We start from the raw sequence: 25,451 nt of genomic DNA, 5'->3' as shown, positions 1-25,451 counted from the left end.
GAAAAGACTTTTAACCACCCCATAATATATGAGCCCTGATAGGAAAGGTATTGCATCATAAGTCTGGAGGAATAATTTTATTTACAGCTCTGTCACCCTACAAATGCTTGGAATTCCAGTTAAGTATTCATATTCCTTTTCTAAAATATTACACAAATGCCCAAAACCAACCTGTTAGAGAGAATTAACAGACCAGCATCACTAAGGCACTCAGAGTCCTTAAAAGCTAAAAAACGTAATACCTTCTTGAATTGGATTTATATGCTGCATAAATGTAATTCATATACCACGACACACAAAATAGTCAATGCTAAGTTTCTTGGGATATACAAAAACAGATACAAATATACAATCTTTTCAATTTCTCTGTTACCACCTTTTTTTTTTTTGATGCCTGCTAACTCCGCTGATAGCTGACAGAGAAGAGCAAATACTAAGAACCCAACTCTTCTTCATAGACCTCACTTATCCACAAGGGGTCATTTTGCACCAGTAGCTGTCTTTTGTAAGGAAGGACAGCCAGCGTTGCCGGCCACTGCTCACTGGAGGCTGGGTTTTCTCTCTCAACCACAGTATCGTGTAATTTCAGACTAATAACCCATGTTCCAGAATTGCCTGCATTAGATATTCTATCTGGAAACGGTCTTAAAAGTGCTTTCTTAAAGATTGTTTCTAACTTTTTTATGTGTCAAAAAGATGACAGCCTAGTATCTCCATGTTATTAACATAAAACCTAATTTGTAGATAGGTTGCTCAGATCAATCCAAGGGAGCTCCCTTTCTGTTAATTGGATAATTAATGGCATTTTTAAAACCAGCACTGATCCAAGTACCTTTTATGCTCATTGGCAGATAGATTATCCATGAAGAAGTTCTCAGTTATCTTTATTCTCCGTTTGGATGAGAAGGAAGGCCTTGGGGAAGGGACAAAAGGATTCGCTTTATTTACTCCCCACTCTACCTTTTCACATTCAGCCTCCTTTGTCAGTTGGCTGCGCTTTGAGTCTTAGGGAGTAGGGGTGAATCTTGATAAAGATCTTTAATAGAGTTAAAATCTATTTCAGGCATCAAAAATAGAATTTTGATGATGTCCTTGCATCCATGGTTTCCTAGGGAGAAGGGGGAAATAAAACTCTTTGCCCACGTGACTTTTTTATCTGCCAAGCTTCTTTTCTGTCTCCCTATCTCCCCACCCCCGCCTCCATCGCTCTCATATTTCTATGACTAAAAAACAAAACCATGGCGGGTTCCTGCAACAGTGTCATTTATTTGTGTTCTTCAAGCAGCCTGCAACACAGCCAGAAGATAATGGACACCTCATTTATTCAAGCGCTGAATGATCATATTTAATTCCCTGTGACAGCTGTCTTCCCCACATTAGCATTGCAAATAAGTTCAGTTTTGTAATGGCCTTCTATTGAACATGATTCAATTATGTGTGGTCTGCAGCGAGGCAGGATACGCTCTTAGTATCTATAGCAATATTTCTGCAAGCTGCTGCTCTTTACACTGCTCACATTTAAGCTGGCTGTTTACCACAATGCTTTCCTTGAACTATATTGAACTCCCCACACTTTCAAATAAAATAAAGAGGAATGAATGTAATTTGAAAAAACAGTTACTGGGCGTATAGATATTACATACCTCCTCCCCTTTACATATGTAATCAACCTGGAAGCACTTTGAAGAAATTGCCGATTGTCCCATTTTAAAACCCAGATAATAAAATCATTATGGCCAATTAAACGATTAGCCGATGCTAGACACACCGAGGTTCAATGCCTGGTTTTGCATATCACTGACACACTATTAGGCAGAAGGTAATCGGTCTGAATTTAGAGTCATTTTGTTGTAATGCAGGTGAGAAACCTATGCATGGAAGAAAAGCAGCCTTCCTCAGAGACTGAAGGAAGATTCCAGGGTGACCTGATCTTAGAAAGGGGTGAAATGCAGCCCTCTGTGCTCAGAAATGTACACCTCAGGAACCGGCTCCTGCCTCCAGACGTTCATTGGCAGATGCAGCCACCACGTGCGTTTCCACTGGGTTCCCCAGCCTTGGCAGCCATGGAACCTGCATGTTACAGGAAGACAGAAGAAAGGGGCAGCTGGGTAGGAGAGAGGGGCTGCCTACCCAGACTCCACAAGATGTCATCACAGACCCTGTGTCACAGTGACTCCGAGACCACCTGGGCTGACTCCCTAACATGACTTATGGTCTCCCAAGGGACAAAAAGCTCTCTGGGCAGCTTTTTACGTCCTGGTGTTAGAAGGAGCACGGGGTGGAGCAACTTTCCTAGGTAGGACTCCTGGCTTTCCTCAGAGCAAGGAGGAGGGAGTGACCAGCAGGTGGGGTGGGAAGGGGAAACTGGGCAGCCTTGGCTCAGCTCTTCTCTGCTTTGGCTCTGTCTGCCCGCAGGGAGGGTGTGTTCTGGTCTGGTGCCCCAGCCATGTGGGAGCTTAGCAGGGCAGAGCTGCCAGGAAGCCTGACATTTGGGAGGTTATGTTCAATACAGGAAAGAGTTAATAAGTATATTTGACTCCATCCAAGGCGTGTCCTCCAACACAGCTTTTCTCAGTAAAAAAGCTGGCATTCTGATCCCATCTATCTGATTCCCGGTTCTGACAGCCACTCGGTTGAGAGCCTGGGGAAGAGGAGAGGGTTAGCTTTTCGGCCCAACCTCTTCCCCACCCCACCCCCAACTCCCCCTCCTCCCCCACCCCCCCCCCCCCCCCCCCCCCCCCCCCCCCCGCCGCAGGTAAATCCTCCCCCTGCTGTTTGACACGGACTTCATGTGGAACAGTGCTTCACAGACTTTCATATGCACGCAAATCACCAGGGGCTCTTGTTAAACTGCAGGTTCTGATTCAGGAGCTCCGCCATGGGGCCTCGGAGTCTACAGTTCTCACAAGTGCCCGGTGATGCCCGTGCTGCTGGTCCATAGTCCACACTTGGAGCAGCAAGGATGCAAAAGTGGTCTCCAGAACAGAGAGCTCAGGCAGACTCCGCCACAGGAAGAAGAGGGGGCAGGGAATTCTCCACCCTCTTCCTTCTCCTCTCCGGGTGCGGATCTTCAAATTTTAGTGTGGATTGGAGTCATCCGAACACTTTTTAAAACTTGGATTATTGGAACTCACTCCAAGGAATTCTTGCTCAATAGGTCTGTAGTGGAGCCCAGGGATGTGCATTTGTAAGCATTTTAACATTTAATATGTATTTTAACAGGTTACTGGTCCTGGAACCACACTCTGACACTGGCTAAGGAGCCATACCGAGGACTTTCGTCTAGAACTCCAACAATGATGCCACCTTGCTTTTGTACGGCCCCTCACACATCGCAAAGTGCTTTCATATCAACTGTCTGATTGGATCTTCATAATAACGGGCAAGCCTCTATTTTACAGATGAGGAAATACATACCGCAGGTTTGATATATGTCTAAGGCTGTATGGCTACTTAGTAGGGTCGACCAGTTCAATACAGGGACTTGCCCATGAGTCACATGTCCCAGGAACCCCCTCGGACTGTTGGTCACCCTATTCTCTGGTCACAGGACTGAAAGAAAAACGTGGATTCCTCTCAATTCGGTGTGGTAAACCAACCAAACACAAAATGCAACAGTAAGTAACAAACACTCACTGGCTGATGTAGGCAAAAATGAGATTTATTGCAAGGACTCCGAGTAGCTCACAAAGTCACAGAGAAGACTAGAAGACCAAGATGAGAAAATGGACAGAAACAAGGACGACCAGGCAGCCAGAACCACTGCTAAACAAACTATATCGTCCAACTCACCAGTGACCACTACCAAGTGGCAACACCCCAGCTCACACCACCTGTGGCACTGCTGTCCCTGTTGTCCCTGGGAAGTGGCTGTTGCTGTCGCTGTTCCTGTTGACAGAGGACTCCCACTTTTCCCGCTTCTGTTACTCTCTCCCAACGCCAAGTTCAGGCTACAGGCACATGATCGACCACATCTCGGTCTGATGTTTTCGTCATAAGTGCATGGAAAGCTGGGAAATTAAGGATCAATCATTTTCAACTTTTAGAAACCTCCCATAACATAGGAAAGGGACTCAGATACCGGAAGACAAAAAAAAAAGAAAAAAAAAAACCCAGATATTCCCGTATGCTTTTTCTCTTGTATTGGAAAGTCAATCTAATAATGAAAAGAGTGCTATAATTTTCAGATCTTACCTTTGAAAGTACCCTTAAAAATAATGTCACTATCACCCTATTGCTATAGAAACCAGAACATGAGAGATAGCAATAACTTTAATCTTACAGTACAGTAGTTTTCATAGTAATATAAAGAAACATGCCTTGAAGAATATACTCAGTTATATACACAAGTATGTAACTGAACTCCTCTTAGAAAATCATCTGTTATTTTTGTCTGTGAATTAGATGCTACTGAAAGAGTTCTCATAATAATTTGCCCAAACTGTCATTTATGCACCAAAGGCCTTTAGACTAAACTGTAGCCATAGGTTGCCTTTTCTTTCCTATGCACGAGGGAATCTCATTAGGAGGGCAAGGATGCTGGTATCTTAAAAAAAAAAAAAAACGGATTTCATTTTAACACACAAAGAAATACACAGATGAAAACATCATAAAGCCAAAGGTGAGTGAGAATCTCAGCCCCTTCTCTTTAACCCTAGAGCGGGGGCGAGCAGGTCAACAGCACACGGTCACTGAAATTCCACAGACCTGCTGTTCATAGCTCACTCGACGCTCTAGTCGCTAAGGGAGGAACCTCTCCTCCTAAACCACCAGGTCTTCATAATAGATGGAATAGCTTTCTCTGATGCCTTGTGGGATTGCAGGATCCTTTGAAAAATGCCTCCCTATTCTATCCTGATTCCTCGCTAGTCCCTTTATTGATTTTCTGCAGCTGTTTTTCTTAAGCGTATGAAGTAAATTACTCCAGTTGGCTCCCCCAGACATCTGCTGCTAAGTATACCCTGACTTGTTTAATTTCCTAGAGCTGGACTACAATCCTTAGGAGAATCTTTGACTTTTCCTTTCTTTCTCCTTTTCACGCTTATGACTCTCGGTTGTGCTGTCAGGCTTTTAGTTATACTGTCTTTTGTTGGCTCCAATGACAGTCCTGTCTCATTCCGCCCTGTACTTTCGTCTCAGAGTTCCCCACATCCCGGGAGCACATCACCCTGATGCCCGAAGTGACCCACAAACTACTCTCCCCTTCCTCGCAAGGACAAAGCGAACCACTCCAGAACAAACCCACAATATTTCTGCCATGTCCTTTACCGCAGGTGCCACACCCACATCTCTGTGACAGCCACCTTCTCCAATCTGGCTGAAGTGCAGTTTTCTTGTAGCCCTGCTCTCCACCCTGTCCCACTACATTAAGCTGTTAGCAGTTAGAGACCGAAGATAAACATCATCCTTCCTTTACTCGAGTGTCACTTCTGAAAGCATCCCTCTTTGTCCATTACATTGGCAAACAAAAAACACAATAGCATAATGGGACTTTGTCGAGTGAAAATGCAGAAGTCATCACAGAGAAAGTTCCAACAGCCTGTGTCATATGGGGAACCACTCACCCCGTAAAGACAAAGGCACTCTGATTTTACCCCCCCATTCCGTTCCAGTTTACCCTTCCCCCAGCTCGCTGCAGCAAACCTTGGCATCTTTACCTCATTTCCCTTTCCTCTCACTTGTTTACGTGCTCCTAAGACACCTGAACTCAATAAACTGTATGCTGTCTGGCTTGCAATTATCCTTGACTATGGCTCCTTCTGCCCTGGAAGTGACCGCGCCTGGAGTCTTTCCCAGCCTCATCTCCAGCCTTTGCTCTTCCATTACTTCATATCCCTCCTCCAGGTCCTCTGCTCTCCCTGTCACATCCTTCTCCCTGCGATGTGCGATGGGAGGTGAGCTGTGGTGCTGCACCTCTTCTCCCCATGCAATGACACACAGAAGCTGTCTCAGCAACCCGGCCTGGCATTGGCACAGTCTCACTTCACAACCTTCCACGGAGGCCAAAGGAGGCCCTGACAGGAGTCACGAGACCATGCCTGTGAGTCTCTGGGGACCCCCAAACCACTTCAGACTACTCCAAACCAATCTTGCAGGCACTTCGCAGGAGGCTGGCTCCACTTCAGCAAAGTGCCTTGCACTGAAAGACGCATTTTCCATCCGTAACTAGTGCAGTTAATGAGAGTGAGCACCGGACCCACTGGCACTGAGGAAATTAGCCAGAATTTAATTCTGCCAATAAATTGTCTGGGGCTGGATGGCTCACCGCGAGCTTCCCTCAGGGCCTACTTTAAATTGTAGGTGTGTTTTAAGTCTTCAGAAATCACACAATATTGGCTTGTAGGCAGCAATAAAATGTCTTTGCTATAATAATCTGTTGTTATATTTATGAATCTGTTCAACACTTGGCATCTCTTCCGTAACAATTTAACACACCCCAAAACATGCACATCTGTGGTGGGCATCAGATGAGCCAGAGACACACCTTGGCAGTACGTTCGTCTCTTCCTTGGGCGTCCTCCATATTTATTTCCTAAACCACCGTCTCATTGGAATACCTGTTAATACAATGAATGTGATTTGTTTGACTTAAATCAAGTACATTTTCCACAAGTTAACAAATTGGTGTTTGTATTCATCATTTGGAAATTCTCTTTACTTTTAATAATTTTTTCTGGTTAAGTAAATTCTATCCAAACTTCAGATATATAGTGCTGACAGCATAACAATTGAGAATAAATGAACGTACAGCATTTACATATTTTTTTAGGTAAGATACAGGCTCAATTATTTCAGGCTTCCAATTTTGCATCCTTATGTCCCCCCTGGAAAATAATGTGGCGTCTCCCTGCACTCCAGCTTCATCAGGAGGCCTCAGTGAGCATTCGCATCTGAGAAGCATCATGTTCTTTATTTCTAAGAACCTACTCTCGTCTGCCCACAAATGAGAAGGACTTCCATCCAGGAAAACAGTACATGCAAGAAAGAGTCGATAAAAAAATGAAATTAAATCTCAGCATATCTTCCAATTATTTTTCACACATCCACAGACATGCAAATGCATCTCTGCATATTTGTATATGCATATATTACTTCGTGGTTTTATAAGTTTGGGAATCACATTATACACATTCTAACTTGCTTTTTCCATTTACCATCTGTGAACACTGTTTCCATGCATGCTTATTTTTGGACATGTTTGCTTAGGACTAGAAAATAAATGTAAGTTTTCATAAACAAAATACATGCACTATTTAGCCAGAAGTACATAGAAAACCTAAAGCGATCAATTATTCCATTAACTAAGTTTTAATTTGCTTCTTTCTGTTTAGTAAATGATGCAACAATCAAGTTTATCTTTTCTGTTAAAAAGAAACAGCATTCAGAACAAGGTAAGTCTCCCACAAGGACTCAGTTATTTAGTTCTTGGGGTTAAGAAAAAGGCCAAGAATTTATATATAATTATTTAATGAATTAATGTCAAAAAACATTATATGACTAGAGGTCTAGTAATTCATGCATTGTATTATATTATTTTACGCTGGTATAAATCTTTCCTTATATGACACCTGTGAAAGCCTTGACTGATGCTTCTAAAATCACGCCCTGCCTAGATACAACATGTATTCCAACATAAAAAAAGTATTCGGAAATGGTTACGTCCAGCAAGTGCAAAGCGGAGCCCTTATACTCTGAAGTTACAGAGAGATTGAGAATTGTGTCCTTGTTCACTTTTTTTTTAACTGGACAATTCCGTACTGGAAGAGAGACCCCCAAATCCATTTAAATGTGGATGAAAAAATCCATTGTCTCCATAAAAGAAATCCTTTTCTTTAAAACAGCTGCCAAAGAGAAGCCACCAGCTGGCCTGATGGTTTGGCCAGCAAAGCCAGCTAACGTGGAGATGATTATAAAATGGCAACATCCCGGAGGGTGAGCATCCCCAACCAGAGCAACGTGAATCCCCTGGGACAAGGCCCCATCTTTCCAGGCCGTCTGGCACATAATACACAGAATTGTTGGCAGCCAACTCTGGTTATGGCACCTTCCAATCAAATTTCCCCCATGTGATTCTGAACGGGGGCTCACATGAGGGAAGCTGAAGCAGGCTGCTCTATTGTACCTGGCCTCATTCTCTCGAAACAACCAGGTGAGCCCATGGTACATGGGCTCAAACCCTGGGTCCAGAGTGCAGCTTCTGCCAATGGACAAAGAAACAATCATGAAATCTTATTGCCTCAAGTGTTGCATGGTAGTTCAGGATATGATGCCCTTGTCCACGTTTTACTCTGAGGAAATTCTCTACCAAATTGTATCTAACACAGGAGACAACTCATCAGAACCATGACTTCCTACCAGCCCAGAGTGGTTCTCCAGTTTGACCAGCTTGTGCCCAGGAACAAACCAGAAGACTTAGAGTAGGAGAGATTTTCAGACTGGACACAACCCTCCCCGACCCTGATTCATCATCTTCCCCTACCTGATTCACACAAGATCTCCTCAGCTAGCGCGGGAACCGGCCCCTTGTCTCTCGGCACACGAGATCATCTCCTACCTCACAGAGAAGGCGTGAGCTCCCTCAAGCCTAGCCACATACACACGTCACAGACTGACCACATCCACACACGCCTGTCCCTCCTTCCCTCCTGTCTCAGAAAAGTAAACACCCTCTCCCCACAAGCCACACTTCCGTTCTGCCCTTTGCCCCCTTCAAGATCCCATTAAAGTCTCTTTTAACCTCAATGGCGTACATTTCACTGGCTCCTTCCCCAGGGCCCACAAATGTATGCAGGTTCTGGACTCTCAGACTCTAACTTCTACCTACCAGTGGCTTTCCTAAGTGTAGAGAGGTCAGAGAAAACAAAACTTGTCCAAGAGCTCATTGCTAGTAAGTAGGAGGTCCACACCTTAAATTTAGCTCTTACTAACAACAAAGCCACAACCACAGACTGTTTTCCACAGCTCGGCTGCCCAGTAATGTAATAAAAGAAACAACTCGTGCTCCTGTTTCTGAGATCATAATTTCTAAGATTATACAAGAGCTTTGGCACACACGAATCACATAGGATTATTAAGTACTCTGTAACTACGATGCTGTCAGATGGGGGTGATTTATCCTTCTATCTTGTGCACTCCCTAAGGCTCTGTCCACTAAGTCATTTTTGGGGGTTTTGCAAATAGGAAACATAAATGACAATATTTTAAATCAAACAGGATCTATTAGTTATACTGTGCCTATATCTCTGTGTAAATGTTAAGAGGTTTCCACTAATCCCCAGAGCCACCTTAGACACCAGTTTCTCTCTAAAGTGGAGAAACCATGCCTGAAGTGCATCAGGCACAGCAGAATAGAGAACCCTAGCACAGGGGACTTCCCGTAACATCACATCTGAAAAGTTCCACTAATTAAGTCTTAGAAGCATTTAAGACTGTCTTCATTGCGTATACCCACAGTGCAGCCTTAAAAGAAAAAATACATTTCCATGAGTCATGCACCAACAAATAGTGAGCAAATGGATTTGAATTGTTAGGCTCCATAATCACATGAAATATAATCTTCTCTACATGAAAAAGATTAGTTGTTCAGACATACAGCTTACAGAAGCCAACCGTAGTGAAATGGTTTTTTTCCTTGTACTATATCAAATAACACACATACCACGTGGCTGGCTATGACTTTTTTTTTAATTTATTATTTTTTTTATTGCAGTAACACTGGTTTATAACATTATATAAATTTCAGGTGTACATAATAATATATTTCGAATTCTCTGTAGATTACATCATGTTTGCCACCCAAAGACTAATTACAGTCCATCACCACACACATGTGCCTAATCACCCCTGCCTCCCTCCTCCCTCCGCCCTTCCCCTCTGGTAACCACTAATCCAATCTCTGTCTCTATGTGTTTGTTTGTCCTTGTTTTTATCTTCTACTTATGAGTGAGATCATATGGTATTTGACTTTCTCCCTCTGACTTATTTCACTTAGCATAATACCCTCAAGGTCCATCCATGTTGTCACAAATGGCCAGATTTCATCATTTCTCATGGCTGAGTAGTAGTCCATTGTGTACATATAGCACATCTTCTTTATCCATTCATCCCTTGATATCTATTCATCCCTTGATGGGGACGTAGGTTGCTTCCAAGTCTTGGCTATTGTGAATAATGCTGCAGTGGACATAGGGGTGCATGTATCTTTATGCATTTGTGTTTTCAAGTTCTTTGAATAAATACCCAGCAGTGGAATGGCTGGATCATATGGTAGATCTATTCTTAATTTTCTGAGGAAACTCCATACTGTTTCCCATAGTGGCTGCACCAGTTTGCACTCCCACTAGCAGTGTATGAGGGTTCCCTTCTCTCCACATCCTCTCCAACACTTATTGTTTCCTGTCTTGTTAATTATAGCCATTCTGACAAGAGTGAGGGGATATCTCATTGTAGTTTTAATTTGTATTTCCCTGATAGTTAATGATATCGAACGTCATCACATATGCCTGTCAGCCATCTGTATAGCTTCTTTGGAGAAATCTCTGTTCAGATCTTTTGCCCACGTTTTAATTGGGTTGTTAGTTTTTTTGTTGTTGAGATGTATGAGCTCTTTGTATATTTTGGATATTAACCCCTTATCTGATACATGATTTGCAAATATCTTCTCCTAATTGTTAGGTTGTCTTTTCTTTTTGCTGGTTTCCTTTGCTGTGCAGAAGCTTTTTAGTTTGATGTAGTCCCATTTGTTTATTTTTCTATTGTTTACCTTGCCCAGTCAGACATCGTATTTGAAAAAATGCTGCTAAGACCACTGCGTATGTTTTCTTCTAGAAGTTTAATGGTTTCGGATCTTACATTCAAGTCTTTAATCCATTTTGAGTTGATTTTTGTGCATGGTGTAGGATAATGGTCCAGTTTCATTCTTTTGCTTGTGGCTGTCCAGTTTTCCCAACACCGTTTATTGAAGAGACTTTCCTTTCTCCATCGTATGTTCTTGGCTCCGTTGTCGAAAATTAGTTGTCCATATATGTGTGGGTTTATTTCTGGGCTCTTGATTCTGTTCCATTGATCTGTGTGTCTGTTTTTGTGCCAGTACCATGCTGTTTTGGTTACTATAGCTTAGTAGTATATTTTGAAATCAGGGAGTGTGATACCTCCAGCTTTGTTCTTTTTCTCAAGGTTCCTTTGGCTATTTGGGGTCCTTTGTTGTTCCATATAAATTTTAGGGTTCTTTGATCTATTTCTGTGAAAAATGTTTTTGGAACTTTGATAGGGATTGCATTGAATCTGTAGATTGCTATAGGAAGTACGGACATTTTAACTATGTTAATTCTTCCAAACCAGGAGAACAGAATATCTTTCCATTTTTTTGTGTCTTCTTCAATTTCTTTCAACAATGTTTTACAGTTTTCAGTGTACAGATCTTTCACCTCTTTAGTTAGGTTTATTCCTGGGTATTTTATTCTTTTTGTTGTAATTGTAAATGGGGTTGTATTCTTCATTTTTCTTTCCGCTACTTTCTTGTTAGTGTATAGAAACACAACTGATTGTTGTATGTCGATTTTGTATCCTGCAACTTGACTGTATTCATTTATTGTTTCTAATAGTTTTTTAGTGGATTCTTTAGGGTTTTCTATATATAATGTCATGTTGTCTGCAAATAGTGACAGTTTCACTTCTTCCTTTCCGATTTGGATTCCTTTTATTTCTTTTTCTTGCCTCATTGCTCTGGCTAGGACTTCCAATACCATGTTAAATAAAAGTAGTGGAAGTGGGCATCCTTGTCTGGTTCCTGTTCTTAGAGAGATAGCTTCCAGTTTTTCTCCATTGAGAATGATATTAACTGTGGGTTTCTCATATATGGCCTTTATTATATGTGAAGTATTTTCCTTCTATACTCATTTTATTTAGAGTTTTTATCATAAATGGATGCTGTTTCTTGTCAAATGCTTTCTCTGCATTTATTGAGATGATCAGATGTTTATTATTCTTCATTTGGTCAATGTGGTATATCACATCGATTGATTTGTGGATATTGAACCATCCCTGCATCCCTGGAATAAATCCCACTTGATCATGGCATATGATCTTTTTAATGTATTGCTGTATTCAATTTGCTAGTATTTTGTTGAGGATTTTTGCATCAATGTTCAGCAGTGATATTGGCCTGTAATTTTCTTTTTTTGTGTTTTCCTCCTCTGGTTTTGGTATCAGGGTAATGTTGGCTTTGTAGAATGAGTTAAGAAGCTTTCCCTCCTCTTCAATTTTTTGGAAGAGTTTGAGAAGGATAGGTATTAAGTCTTCTTTGAAAGTTTGGTAGAATTCACCAGGGAAACCATCTGGTCCTGGACTTTTGTTTTGGGGAGGTTTTTGATTACTGTTTCGATCTCCTTCCTGGTGACTTGTCTATTCAAATTCTCCCTTTCTTCTTGATTCCATTTTGGAAGGTTGTATGATTCTAAGAATTTATCCATTTCTTCTAGATTATCCAATTTGTTGGCATATAGCTTTTCATAGTATCCCCTTATAATCTTTTGTATTTCTGAGGTGTCCACTGTAATTTCTCCTCTTTCATTTCTGGTTTTATTTATTTGAGCCTTCTCTCATTTTTCCTTGGTGAGTCTAGCTAAAGGTTTGTTAATTTTGTTTATCCTTTCGAAGAACCAGCTCTTGGTTTCACTGATTTTTTTTCTTTTTTTAGTCTCTAGTTCATTTATTTCTGCTCTGATTTTTATCATTTCCTTCCTTCTGCTGATTTTGGGCTTTCTTTGTTCTTCTTTTTCCAGTTCCTTTAGGTGCACTGTAAGATTGTTTATTTGGTATTTTTCCTGTTTGTTGAGTTAGGCCTGAATTGCTATAAACTTCCCTCTTAGAACCACTTTTGCTGTATCCCATAGATTTTGGCATGTTGTATTTTCATTTTCATTTGTCTCCAGGTATTTTTTGATTCCTCCTTTGATTTCTTCTTTGACCCAATCATTGTTCAGTAGCATTTTGCTTAATCTCCACAATTTCCACTTATTTTTGGCTTTTCTGATTTCCTTCCTGTAGTTGATTTCTAGTTTTATACCTCCGTGGTCAGAAAAGATGCTTGGTATTATTTTGATCTTCTTAAATTTATTGGCCACTTGTTTTGTGGCCTTGGCTGTGACTTTTTTAACCCGATAGCCCTGGAAGCTAAGGGTGCAGACTTCTTGGCAATGTGCTAGAGGAAGTTAGGACAGAGACTATTTTGTTTCCAGTAATTAAAAAGGAAACACATGAAAATGGTCATGAAAAACTCTGTACTCCTCCATTTTTGCCTTCCCACATCTAGATCTACCCTCACACAAATCACATTACCAAATACACTCAAAGAAATTAAAATAAGTCACCTCTTGGACATTTCACCACCTGTGGTTATCCTACTCCCATCAAAGATGCATAAAGTCCTTTTAAGATACAGCCCCACCCATGCCTTAGTATAGTAAACCCCGTACAGGCCCAGCTTCATACTCATTTATTTAATTAAAGAGCCCACTCTGCAATTGAAACAATGCCCTGACTTAGCATGAACAAATAAAGCATGATTTTAGGAAAATATAAGAACCACAGAGCCTGTCATTCAGTTTAATCTCCCTGGATCCAAGTTTACTCATCCAGTTAAACAAGGATATGGACAAAGATAGGGACTTCAACCCTAACGTTTTGTGAAACAAAAATAATAAAAACAACTGAAAAGCACTTTCAATTAGGGAACAACACTACTGTTTAACATAGTCTAGGGCTTGACCTCCACCAGGAATCACAGAGTGCCCAGGCCACATCCAACCTTCACAGCTTCTCTAAAAAGAGTCCATTTTAACTCTACCTGCCAGCCTCTTCCTTGATCCAACAGTGATCAAATGACTTTTGAATCAGCCCTCCCACCCCACCCCACCCCCAATGGAGAGGTTCTACAGCAAAACTCCTAGCTTGGAGGGGTAAACAATATTCCAAAACTGGAATTGATACAAGAAGCCAGATCAGAAAAGGATAGAGTGTTGATAACTGAATATGGACTAGAAGCTCACTGAACATAAAAATACACTGGGGAATTTCCAGGGATTCTGCAGAGACTGCAAAACCCTTTTCTAGCTTGCACTTGAGCACATTAGCCCCAGGCATCAGGAAGTCTCACGCTGACTATGGGAAGTCTACCATCCCCGCACCCCACTTACTAGTTGGTCACGGTGTCTCTTCCTCACAGACTGACCACATGCTCCAGGGGACAGGGGCTGATTCTGCCCAGTTGGCTCAAACTTGCGGCACTGTGCTTGGCACATGGTTTGCACTCGTAAATGTTTGCTGAGTCCATGAATTAACTACTTCATACAATGGTTCACACATAGCTATGGAGAAAAACTTGACCTCAAAATACAGATGGTTTTTTAGCACTAATTTTCATTTCTCAAATGCATTGAGTTTTCCTACTTAAGTCATAAAAATACAACCCCAAATCACACAATGAGTAAGTATGACAGGATTCTGCCGTTCTTTCTATCTCCATTTTAGTTGGTTTTCATGGAACCTGAGCTTGTGAGAACACTATGAATGTGTTTGGTGCATGGAGATTTTTTTTCTCAATTTAGTGAAATGAGAGAGGCCTCTGTCTCCCTACCTGCAGGGGAAGCAGCCCACTACCCACAGTTTTAAATTCTAAACAACATATCCATACATGAATATGAGTCTTCAAAAGACATATTACAATAAAATAGAATGAAAACTACCCAAAACACGTCTCTAGAAAGGGCCAAATAAATCACAATATGTTTACTAACATTCATATACCTAACAAATTTTCATTATAATATTTTATAATAACCTGCTTTAAAATCTAGTTTTTTTCTCACGGGACAGTATTTTTTTCTAAAGTGAAATTAAGCAGGTGAATCTCCTGCTGAAACTACTTTAATGACTCCCCATTAATCCTGTATGCTAGGCTTACTCTGGCCCTTGCTGACCTCCCCAGCCACATGCCTCACCACTCCTCCATTCATTCTGCACCCTAGCCGGACTCAACGACATTCCGTTCTACAAAAATGTCCCGCTCACTCTCTCTCTCCTTTCAGCTTGCACGTGTGCTGGCCTCTGCCCCTGACCTTCCTCTACCGCCTAAGTGTTGTGCTATATGGCTTCTAAAAGCTAATTTTGAAAAAGTTCCCATTGCTTCTGTGAGAATTACAGGTATTTCATCACCTACAGACCTGTCACATGATTAAATGAAACTATATAAAGGGAGTCTTTAATTTCCACATTGTTTTAAACGTCTAGTTTCTGGGGAGCTTTTTTATCCCCGCACATGACTGTCCATAAATGTTTAATGGTGATAGTCATGAGCACGATGATAATAGTGACAGAAATAAATAACATAAAAGGATGACACATCCCCAAGAGCTCCAAGCTGTCCTCTAAAGGCTCTAAGTATGTTTTATGCGAGGCTCATTTTCATAGCTGGACAACATCATGAAAGAAATTCCCAGTTTTAAAAAGAAAACCAATTCTGAAAGATGTTGTTGACATTTGTGACCCCATGGAAATTATTTCAATCTGTGGGCAATTTGTTTTCAGTCTTTGTGTACAGCACAGAAATTCACTTGGCTCTCTATCCCACACCAGCCATCTCCGCATTCTCTCTCTTTTCTTAGCTCATCAAGATACAAAATAATCTAAACAAAATGACTACACTGACATTTTCTTCAAATACCATAATAATTGCTAAAAATTGGACTCACCAGAGACAAAAGGAAATTTTATTTTCTGTTGATCACATACATCTTTTTATACACGAAAAACCATGACACTATCATTCTCCACCAGGCTGCTTCTGCCAACAACTGTGATTGATTGGGATTCACATAAGGCCTCCAGCCTCATACGAGCATGACAAGAGTCAAATTAGGTGGGCTGGGAGCAAGACAAAGGGCCCCAGAAAAGGAATCACCTCAAACTCGGCATTTCGACAAGCCTTCTTCATGCAGGTGTGATGCTGCCTCATTAAACCATGTGTAAAGGTCAGAGGTCAATAAACTTCAATTTTGCATGCATCTTGAGTAGTTCTGAGTCATTATGTTATATTTCCAAATGAGAAGAGACAAGAAACACTTTAGATTAGTGGAGCATTTCCTGATTATGACTTTTAACTCTTCAGCGACAGAATCTATCATTTAACTTTGGGGGGTTTTTCCATAAATCATTAAAAGACGTTCAAGACCTAAATGTTTAGGTCACCCTTTTTTGACTGTTTTCTTGAGGTGTAATTGACACTAAAAGTCCTGTACATAACTAAAGTGCACAATTTGGTAGGTTTTAACACAGGCAAAACCATCACCCACAATCAAGATAATAAACATAGCCATCATCCCTTTTAGGGGCATCCTTTTTGTTTCCTCCTACCCCATTGTAATCTCTCCTGCCTCCTCCTGCCACACCCCATTCCCAGGCAACCACTAATCCTCCTTCTATCACTACAGCTTAGTTTACATATTCTAGAACTTTATATGAATCAAATCATACAGTACATACTCCTTTTAGTCTGTTTCTTTAACTCAGCATAATTGTTTTCAGGTTTATCCACGTTGTTCATGTAACAATAGTTCATTTCTATTTATTGCTAAGTAGTATTCATTGTTTGGATATACAACAATTCATCCATTCACCTGTTGATGGACATTTGGATTTTTTGCCAACACTTATGGTTATTACAAATAAAGCTGCTGTAAACAGTTGTGTACAAGTCTTTGTATGGACATACGTTTTTATTTTTCCTTGAGTAAGTACCTAGGAGTGAAATGACTACATGATAGGTTAGGTGAATGTTTAAATGTTTTCCAAAGGGTTTGTGTCATTTTACATTCCTACCAGCATTATAGGAGAGTTCCAGTTGCTCCATAGCCTCCCCAACACTTGGCATGGTCAATCCTTTTAATGTTAGATGTTCTAATTAATATGTAGGAGTATTCCATTGTAGTTTTTATTTACACTTCCCTAACAACTAATGATGGTGAGGAATTTCTTGTGTGCTTATTTGTCATCATCTATCTTCTTTGATGAACGTCTGTTCAAATATTTCACCCACTTTTTAAAACTGGTTTCTTTTTTTTTTATTATTGTGTTTTGAGAATTCTTTGTATATTCTAAATACAAGTCCTTTATCAGATATGTGGTTTGCAAATATTTTCTCCCAGTCTCTGGCTTGTCTTTTCATTCTCTTCACAGTGTCTTTTGACAAGAAGTTCTTCATTTTGACAAGGACCAACTTATCAGTTTTTATTTTTGTTGCTGTATCTAAGAAATCTTTATCCAACCCAAGGTCACAAAGGCATTCCCCTGTTTTCTTCTATACATTTTATAGGTTAGGTTTCATATTTAGGTCTATGCTCAATTTTGAGTTCATATTTGTATATGATATGAAGTACGGATGGAAGTTTTATTTTTGTACACAAGTATCCAATTTTTCCAGTACCATTTGTTGAAAAGGACATCTTTTCTCCACTGAATTTCCTTTGTACTCTCATGAAAAATCAACTAATCATTCTACTCAATTTTTCTGTAAACCTAAAACTACTCCAAAAAAAATTCTGTTAATTATTTTTAAGATAAAAATAAACCAACTGATCATATATGTGTGAGACATTACCTTTTAATTCCCACTCTTTTCTCCACAAGCTACTAAGCAAAGCACCCAAGAATCTATTTCACTAGAAACATAATAACAAATGCCTTACCCTACAGGAAGTCTTAATCATTGTTATGGGCGGAACTCCCAAAGATCGTGCAAGGTCAAAGAAGAAAAGGCAGGTGTAACATAAAACTTAAAAAGGGAAAGAAGACACTTTCAGTTAAACATGGAGCATGAAACGCCAGCATTTATCTCTGCTTCATTCTCAACCCTATTAAACTAAATAAGAGGAATAAAAAGACATGAAGCCTCAAGGATAAAGAATACAACCGAGTAGATAACAGCAAATGAGAGATAAAGACAAAATTTTGGAACCAGGAAAGCAGAAAGATGAATGGTCATTAACCTAGTGGACCAGAGAAAGTTAAATACTAAGTTGCTACGTACGGTAAGGAAAGCCATGAAGCAGTAAGTCGATTCTGAAGAAGGACCCAGGAATTAGAGACACTAGTTACCTCTGAGGGCAGAATGCAGAGTGAAGCTGAAATGAAAAATAGTTTCTTTCTTTATGGGTCTCTGTCCATCTGGTCTCTCTGCATGAGCTAATTTGGGCTTCCTCACAGCAGGGTTGTTGAGTTCCAAGAGCAAAAGTCCCAAGAGACAAAGAGCCAAATGGGAGCTGTATCTTTTTTATGACCTAGCCTCAGAAGTAACATAGCATCACTTCTTCCATACACTATTGGTTGGGGTAGTTACAAATTCCTGCCCAGATTAAAGTGGGGATGAAAGGAGCACAATGTAGACCCCACCTCTCAGGAAACAGAGGGTCAATTACATTGTAAGAACATGTGAGATGGGATATTTTGATTGGTGCAACCATCTTTGGAAAATAAAATCGGCCACAACCACTGACTACTTTGACCACTTAATTTATAGAAAAGGAAAGAGAGGCCCAGAGAAGTCTGTATGATTGAAATCACACAATCAATGGCAGAGCAAGTTAGAAACTGAATATCTGAGCTCCTGGTCCATGTTCTTTCCCACTAACTCACATTGCCTCTTAATTTTTATAAAATTCACACTGGTGAGATTATAGAGTTAGTGGATAGAGAGTATTTAGTATAGGAATCTGACCTGATTCCTAGATAAGATTTTCTTGATTCAGTACATTCAAGCCATAAAGAAACTACTATTAGCCAGTAGAGCAATGAAAGCTTGGAATTTTTAAGAATTCCCAGACCAAAAAAAGTTAATGAAGTCAATGGAGGAAAGTTTTACAAGTTAGTCTTTCTTATTGCTGAGTTTTAATGATGTTATAAAATCTGTAAATATGTTCTCCATAGACAGTTTCATCCTTTTTTCAGAGAAAATGAGTAATACAAGTAATTCCAGTGTGATTTAAATCTCTAACCACAGGAATCAGGCATAGGTCTCTGACCACGCTAAATTCCAACAGTATTACTCATTTTGATGCTTTACTCTGCTAATGCATACGTGAATAGTAATAAATCAAGTAGAAGTTAGTTATTGTAATGAATCAAAGCATCATCTTAAAACAGATATAAGCCATCAGAAACAGAAAAGAACAATAAAAGAAAAGGAGATTAGGGACTTTTACTAGAGTAGCTTATATAAGACTAACCCTCATGCAAGGAATAACTAGAAATCTCAATAAGCTACCAAAAAAGGTCACTTTCTAAGGCACTGGAGAGCAACCAAGGCTGTCAGAACTTGAGGACTAATCCTTGAGAGAAGGCAAATGCATTGGGGTGACCATTACACCTCCTATCATCTTTTCTTTCAAAGCATTTACCAATTCCTAAAAGGCTCAGGGCCAAGAAATTGAGTAAAAACAGTGGCTCAGAGATTTTGTCAGTATTATAGGGACATGAAGATAAAAATTGGAATTTAGGACAACTGGGAGGTAAAAGGACGAGGATCCAGGAGAAAAGGAAATCACAGAGAAGTGCTGTAAATTCTTGGCCACTTTTCCCTGTGAGTGATTTGCTTATTCCTAAACCACAAAAGGTGAGAAGCCAGAAAGCCAAATAGAAAGCAAACAGCTAGGAGGCTAAATCTAAGCCAATCTGTTGGCTGTCTTTTGAGGTTAGAGAGAGAAAAATTGAAGTTCAAGGCCCACCAAGGAAGAGATGATCTGATTAATACCTCAGCTTTCAGTTCAGAGCCCCCAAAAGCTATGCCTTTGCAGTAAAGCAAAACAGAAATAAACCAGCTCTCGCAAAGACTTAAATCCAGCCTTGAATCATCTTCCTAATTGGATCAAGATGACTTTCCTTTATGCTACCTACCATTAAAAAAACAAACCAACTCTCTCCTATCTGGAATAGGATAATAATGTCTACATTCAATTCTTTTTAAATAGTTACTAAGCATACCTGGAAATAGAAACAAATGACCAAAATCTAAGAGGGAAAAAAAACCAAAAAGGAAATAAACAATAGACCAAAAGGTGATCCAGATGTTGGAGTTATCACACATAGACTTTAAAATAACTTTGATTATATTTCCAGAAAGATACATGACAAGATGGAGACTTTCAACAAGCGAATAAAATCCATAAAACACAATACCTGAAAATAAGAACTCAACAGAGTTAAAGGCATATTAGATGCAGAAGAAGAAGAAATTAAGAAGCTGGAACATAGGTCAATAGAAAATATCAAGACTACAAGATGGAGAAAAAAATGAAAAGTACAAAAAGAGCACAAAAGCCATGTAGAACATGGTAAAATGGCCAATATCTGTACAACTACAGTTTCAGAGGAGAGGTAAGAAAGAATGATGCAGAAGCTGGATGAGAATTTTCAAAAACTGACAAAAAGATCTCAAGCCGTAGATTAAAGAAACTCTCTAAACACAGCAGATAAATATCAAGAAAACCACATTTAAAGGCATCATACAAAACTGCTTACAGTTAAAGTCAAAGAACATCTTAAAAGCACCCAGAGAAGAAAGACACGTTATCTTTAAAGAAGAAACAGGGGCCGGCCCCATGGCCGAGTGGTTATGTTCCCGTGCTCCACTTCGGCAGCCCAGGGTTTCGCCGGTTCAGATCCTGGGCGTGGACACAGCACTGCTCATCAAGCCATGCTGAGGTGGCATCCCACATGCCACAATTAGAAGGACCCACAGCTAAAAATATACAACTATGTACTGGGGGGCTTTGGGGAGAAAAAGGAAAAAATAAAATCTTAAAAAAAAAAAACAATAAGACAGCTGACTTGTCAACAGAAAAAAAGAAACCAGAGAAATGGAATGATATCATTATAGTGCAGAAAGAAAATAACTTCCCATCTGGCATTACAGATCTAGCAAAAAGATCCTTCAAATATGAAGGAAAAATACACATACATTCAGACAAATAAAAACTAAGAAGTTATTGCCAAAGGACTCACACTAAAATAAATATTCAAGTAAATTCTTCGGGCAAAAGTATGATGATTCCAGATTTAAGCACAGAAATACAGGACAGAATAAAGAACAAGAAAAGATAAATATGTAGTCAAAGTCAAATGATTATTGACTTTATAAAATAATAATAATAATGTAGGTTTAAAATATATGTAGAAGTAAAACAAATGACAACACTAGCACAAAAGGCAAGGGAGTTAAATAAAACAAAGTGTTCTAGACCTTGCATTGATTGCGAGTGGGAAAAGAACTAATTTACAGTAGATCTATTTACTGAAGGATACGTGTTATAATCTCAAGGGTAACAATTAAAAGAATAGCTTAAGAGGGCAAAACTAATGAGCAATACAGGGAGGAAATGAAATAATTTAAAACATTTAATTCATAAAAGCTAAAAAAAGGAGAAAAAAAGGAACAGAGAACATGGGACAGATACAAAATAAAGGATAAAACAGTGTATATGTAAGCCAAATATATCAGTAATTACATTAAATGTGTGAATACACACTAATGCATTGTTATGGCCTTTATGTTTGTGTTCCTTCAAAATTCATCTTTTGAAATCCTGATGCCCAAGGTGATGGTATCAAAAGGTGGGGCCTCTGGCAGGTGCTTAGGTCATGAGGGTACGGGGTCATGAATGGGATTAGCGCCTCATAAAGAAGCTCCAGAGAGATAGCTAGCCCCTTCCTCCTTGTGAGGACACAGCGAGAAGCTGCCAGCCAAGAACCAGGAAGAGGGCCCTCATCAGAAGGGACCAAGCTCACGCCTTGATTTTGGATTTCCAGCCTCCAGAGCTGTCAGAAATACATTTCTGTTGTTTATAAGCTACCCAGACTGTGGTATTTTGTTACAGCAGCCTGAACAGACTAAGACACGCATTTATCCAGTCCCGTTCTCAAGGAAGTTTCAGATGTTATAAATTTTTGCTATTACAACAATAAAAATTCTTATATATGTGTGAGAGTTTCTCTAAGGTGTTATATAAAAGTGGAATTACTTAAGGCTATTTGTCTTCCGCTTTCTCAGGTCTTGCCAAATTCCCACCATGGGATCACATGACAACTCTTTCACCACCTTCTTTCCAGCACTTAGTATGAGCAGATTTGTAAAACTTTGCCAATCTGATGGGCACCAAGTAGTGTCTTATTGTCTTACTTTGCATTTACCTTATCACAGGTGAAGTTGAATATCATTCATATATTAACTATTAAGTTTTCTTCTTTTATGATTTGGCTTTTTATATCATTTGCCCTTTTTATGGAGTTGTTTTTATTTTTCTTATTGACTTTCTCCTTAATTTATTCCATATATTAGTTATTGGCTTGGTTTACTGGGTACATGATGATGTTTTTCATCCAGGCAGGAAATAAAGAAATTCAGGCACATTTTTTAGTAACCGTTAATGAGTTCACTTTCAGATAACGTACTGCAAATATCTACTCAAAATGGCTAATTCGTAACTTTATGATGCCTTTTGCGTACAAATTTTAATATGGTTAAGATATTCATTTTCCTATTTGACTTGTGCTTTTAATGAAAGAAATTCTTTCTTAACCTGAGGACTAAAGATATCCTCAAGTTTTAAAGTTTTGTTTTCTCTTTAGGTCTTTAATCCCTTTAGAATTTAACTTTGTGTGTGGTGTGAAGTAAATATCCAATTCTTTTTCTATATACATGGCCAATTGTCCTAGTATCATTTATGAAAAGGTCTATGCTTTCCATATTGATTTATGTTGCTACCTCTGTTCTATACCAATATCCCACAGGTATATGTGGCCTAATTGCCTATGCTTGTGCCAACACCACACTGTTTCAATTGCTATCACTTCACATGAAGTCTTGTTAACCAATAGGGTATCCCTCCTCCAATTTATTCTTTGAATTATTTTGGCTCTTCTGGGCACTCTATTATTCCAGATGAATTTTGTTTTCAACTTGTCAAGTTTCAAGATAAAAAAACCTGTTGGAATTTTTATTAGAATAAATTGACTTGGTGGATTAATTTGGAGAGAAATGACATCAATATTGAGTCCTCTGGTGCATAAACTTGTTACATATCTCCATTGATTTAATTCTGTTTTATATCCTTTAGTAAAATTTTATAATTAACTCCTTTAAGGTCTTACATATCTTTTGGCAAAGTCATTCTTAGTACCTTGAAGTTTTAGCTGCTATTGCAAATGACATTGCTTCTTACATTTTCTAATTTTTTTGTACACTGAATTTGTATCCAGTAACATTGATGAAATCTCTTGCGAGTCCTAATAATACACCTAAAAATCCACTTTTAGTTTTGAGAGAGTAGTTAACAAAGGGCCAAGAAACTTTCAAATTGAGTACCTGAATCCATTATTTTCTGAGCCACAGAATATAAAGTTTTAAATGGAGAGAGGAAGAAGTATGTTCTCTTTCCATATCTTTTTAAACAAACACAGACTATCTCATGATTTTACCCCACTGTGAGGTCTGGTATAGAGTGAGATGAATTTTCAGCAGTGGCTTTGGAGGATGGGTTACTCCTTAGTCACTCTTCGTGCTACTAGAGTGAAAAAATGAGACTGAAGACGGAGGCAAGAGCCAGGTCAGGAATAACTCATGTGCCAGGCTAAGGAGTTTATTTTTTATCCCAAAAGCAAATAAGTTAAACCAGATTTGCATTTTGGATTTGTGTTTTAGAAAGAGCTCAAATTCACAGGCAGAGCATGCATTGTAGAGGCAAGGACGCCAGCTGAGATGTACTGCGGTAACTCCCTAGACCATAAGCTTCATGAGGGCAGGGACTGTCAGTTTTGCCCACCATGGAATCCTCAGAGCCTAGTACAGTGCTTGACACATAACAGATGCTCAATAAATACTTGTATTATTTAATTAATTAATTAATCCTATAAGTAATAATTAAGGCAGAACCAAAAAACAGAGGTTGTGGAGATGGAGAGAAGAAGAAGAAATCTATAAATATTTAAGAGAGGGGCAATTGTGTTGTTGGTAGTGAGGAAAAGGGAGAAATCTAGAATGACTCCCAGTTACTGACTTGAGTGACTGCATAGATAGAAGTATCCTAAAACTAGAGAGGGAATAAAGAAATACAGACGTGGTTTCACGAATATATAATGAGTTCAGCTTCAGAAATATTGATTTTGAAGTACTTCCAAAGACATTAATCCAAAAAGCAGCTGGATCTCTGGATCTATAGCTGCTCAAAAGGGAACCCAGCATTGGGAGGTTGCTAAGGTTATACAAGTCAGCGAGTCACACTGTAAAAGTGTAGAGAGAAGTTTCTTTCCCCTGTGATGTGTTGTATCCATCTTAAGCTACCCTGAGTTCTCAGTAAAATACTCACAAAGACTTGAGCTGATCTGAAGCTGCCTCTTGAAGAAAATTGGGCCCCACTCGCGGGGACCTCAGGGACCCACCTCTATTTGCAAGCAAGATGACCTTTCATTCAGGTAAGAACCAAATCAGGCATGTCTTGTTTCCTAAAATATTGTCTACCATCTGCTCATCTGCCATCCAAAGCATATCACTGTGCTTTCCACAGTATATGCACACTTACTTCAGGAAATTTCACCGGGAATTGTCAAAGGTCCTCAGGCCGACAAGCTGACAGCCTGAGAATCATTCTCTGTCCACTCCTGTGAGCATTCTGCAGTCTAGTCTAGAAGAAATGTGGAGCACCACATAGCTTAGTTCCCTCCCTGAGCACCACTCAGCATTATCCTCGACTGTAGCAAGGCCCAATATGAGAAACAGACGCGTGAATAAAGCCCTGGTACACGTGCTTCTCTGGAGATATTGTCCTCTACATTGCTGAACGTCCTTTATACAAATTTTTTCATGATAAATCCCTCCTGTTTTTATTTCTATTAGTATTTTTATTATAAATGTAATATACGCTTCTTGTAAAAAAATATTTCTCAAGCAACGTAAAAGCTCCCTCGTCCCTCTTTTCCTGCCCATACAATCCACCTCCCAGAGGTGGTCAGGCCACCACTGCACATGACAGACCTGTCGTTTGAAGGAAGTTAAATGCAAGAGAGGAATTTGGAGGCCACTAGGGGAGGGCGAGGAGTCAAAGCAACCACTGCTGAAGCCAGGGCGGTCCCAGGGGTCCCAGGGAACAGACCTGGTGTGAACCTGCCTCGACTTCTGCATGCATGTTAAAGTTAGTCTCTTAGTTTCCTCAGATGGTGGAGAGCAGGGCTTCACGGGACTGAGGGATCGTATCCCTGCATCACTGTCATCCAGTAGGAAAAGGGATGTTTTTTCCTCCCTTAGAAAAATCCCAGAGGTGTGCTCTGCTTGGCTTAGCTTAGGTCAAAGGAGCACTGTGGTTGGCAGTGCCCAGAAACTCGGGGCTGAAACAGAAGCAGAGCAGTTCCCG

Source organism: Equus caballus, chromosome 1 (assembly GCF_041296265.1).
Source record: "Equus caballus isolate H_3958 breed thoroughbred chromosome 1, TB-T2T, whole genome shotgun sequence".
In the NCBI taxonomy this organism is placed as follows: domain Eukaryota; kingdom Metazoa; phylum Chordata; class Mammalia; order Perissodactyla; family Equidae; genus Equus; species Equus caballus.
Note: the sequence above shows the minus strand (reverse complement) of the source record.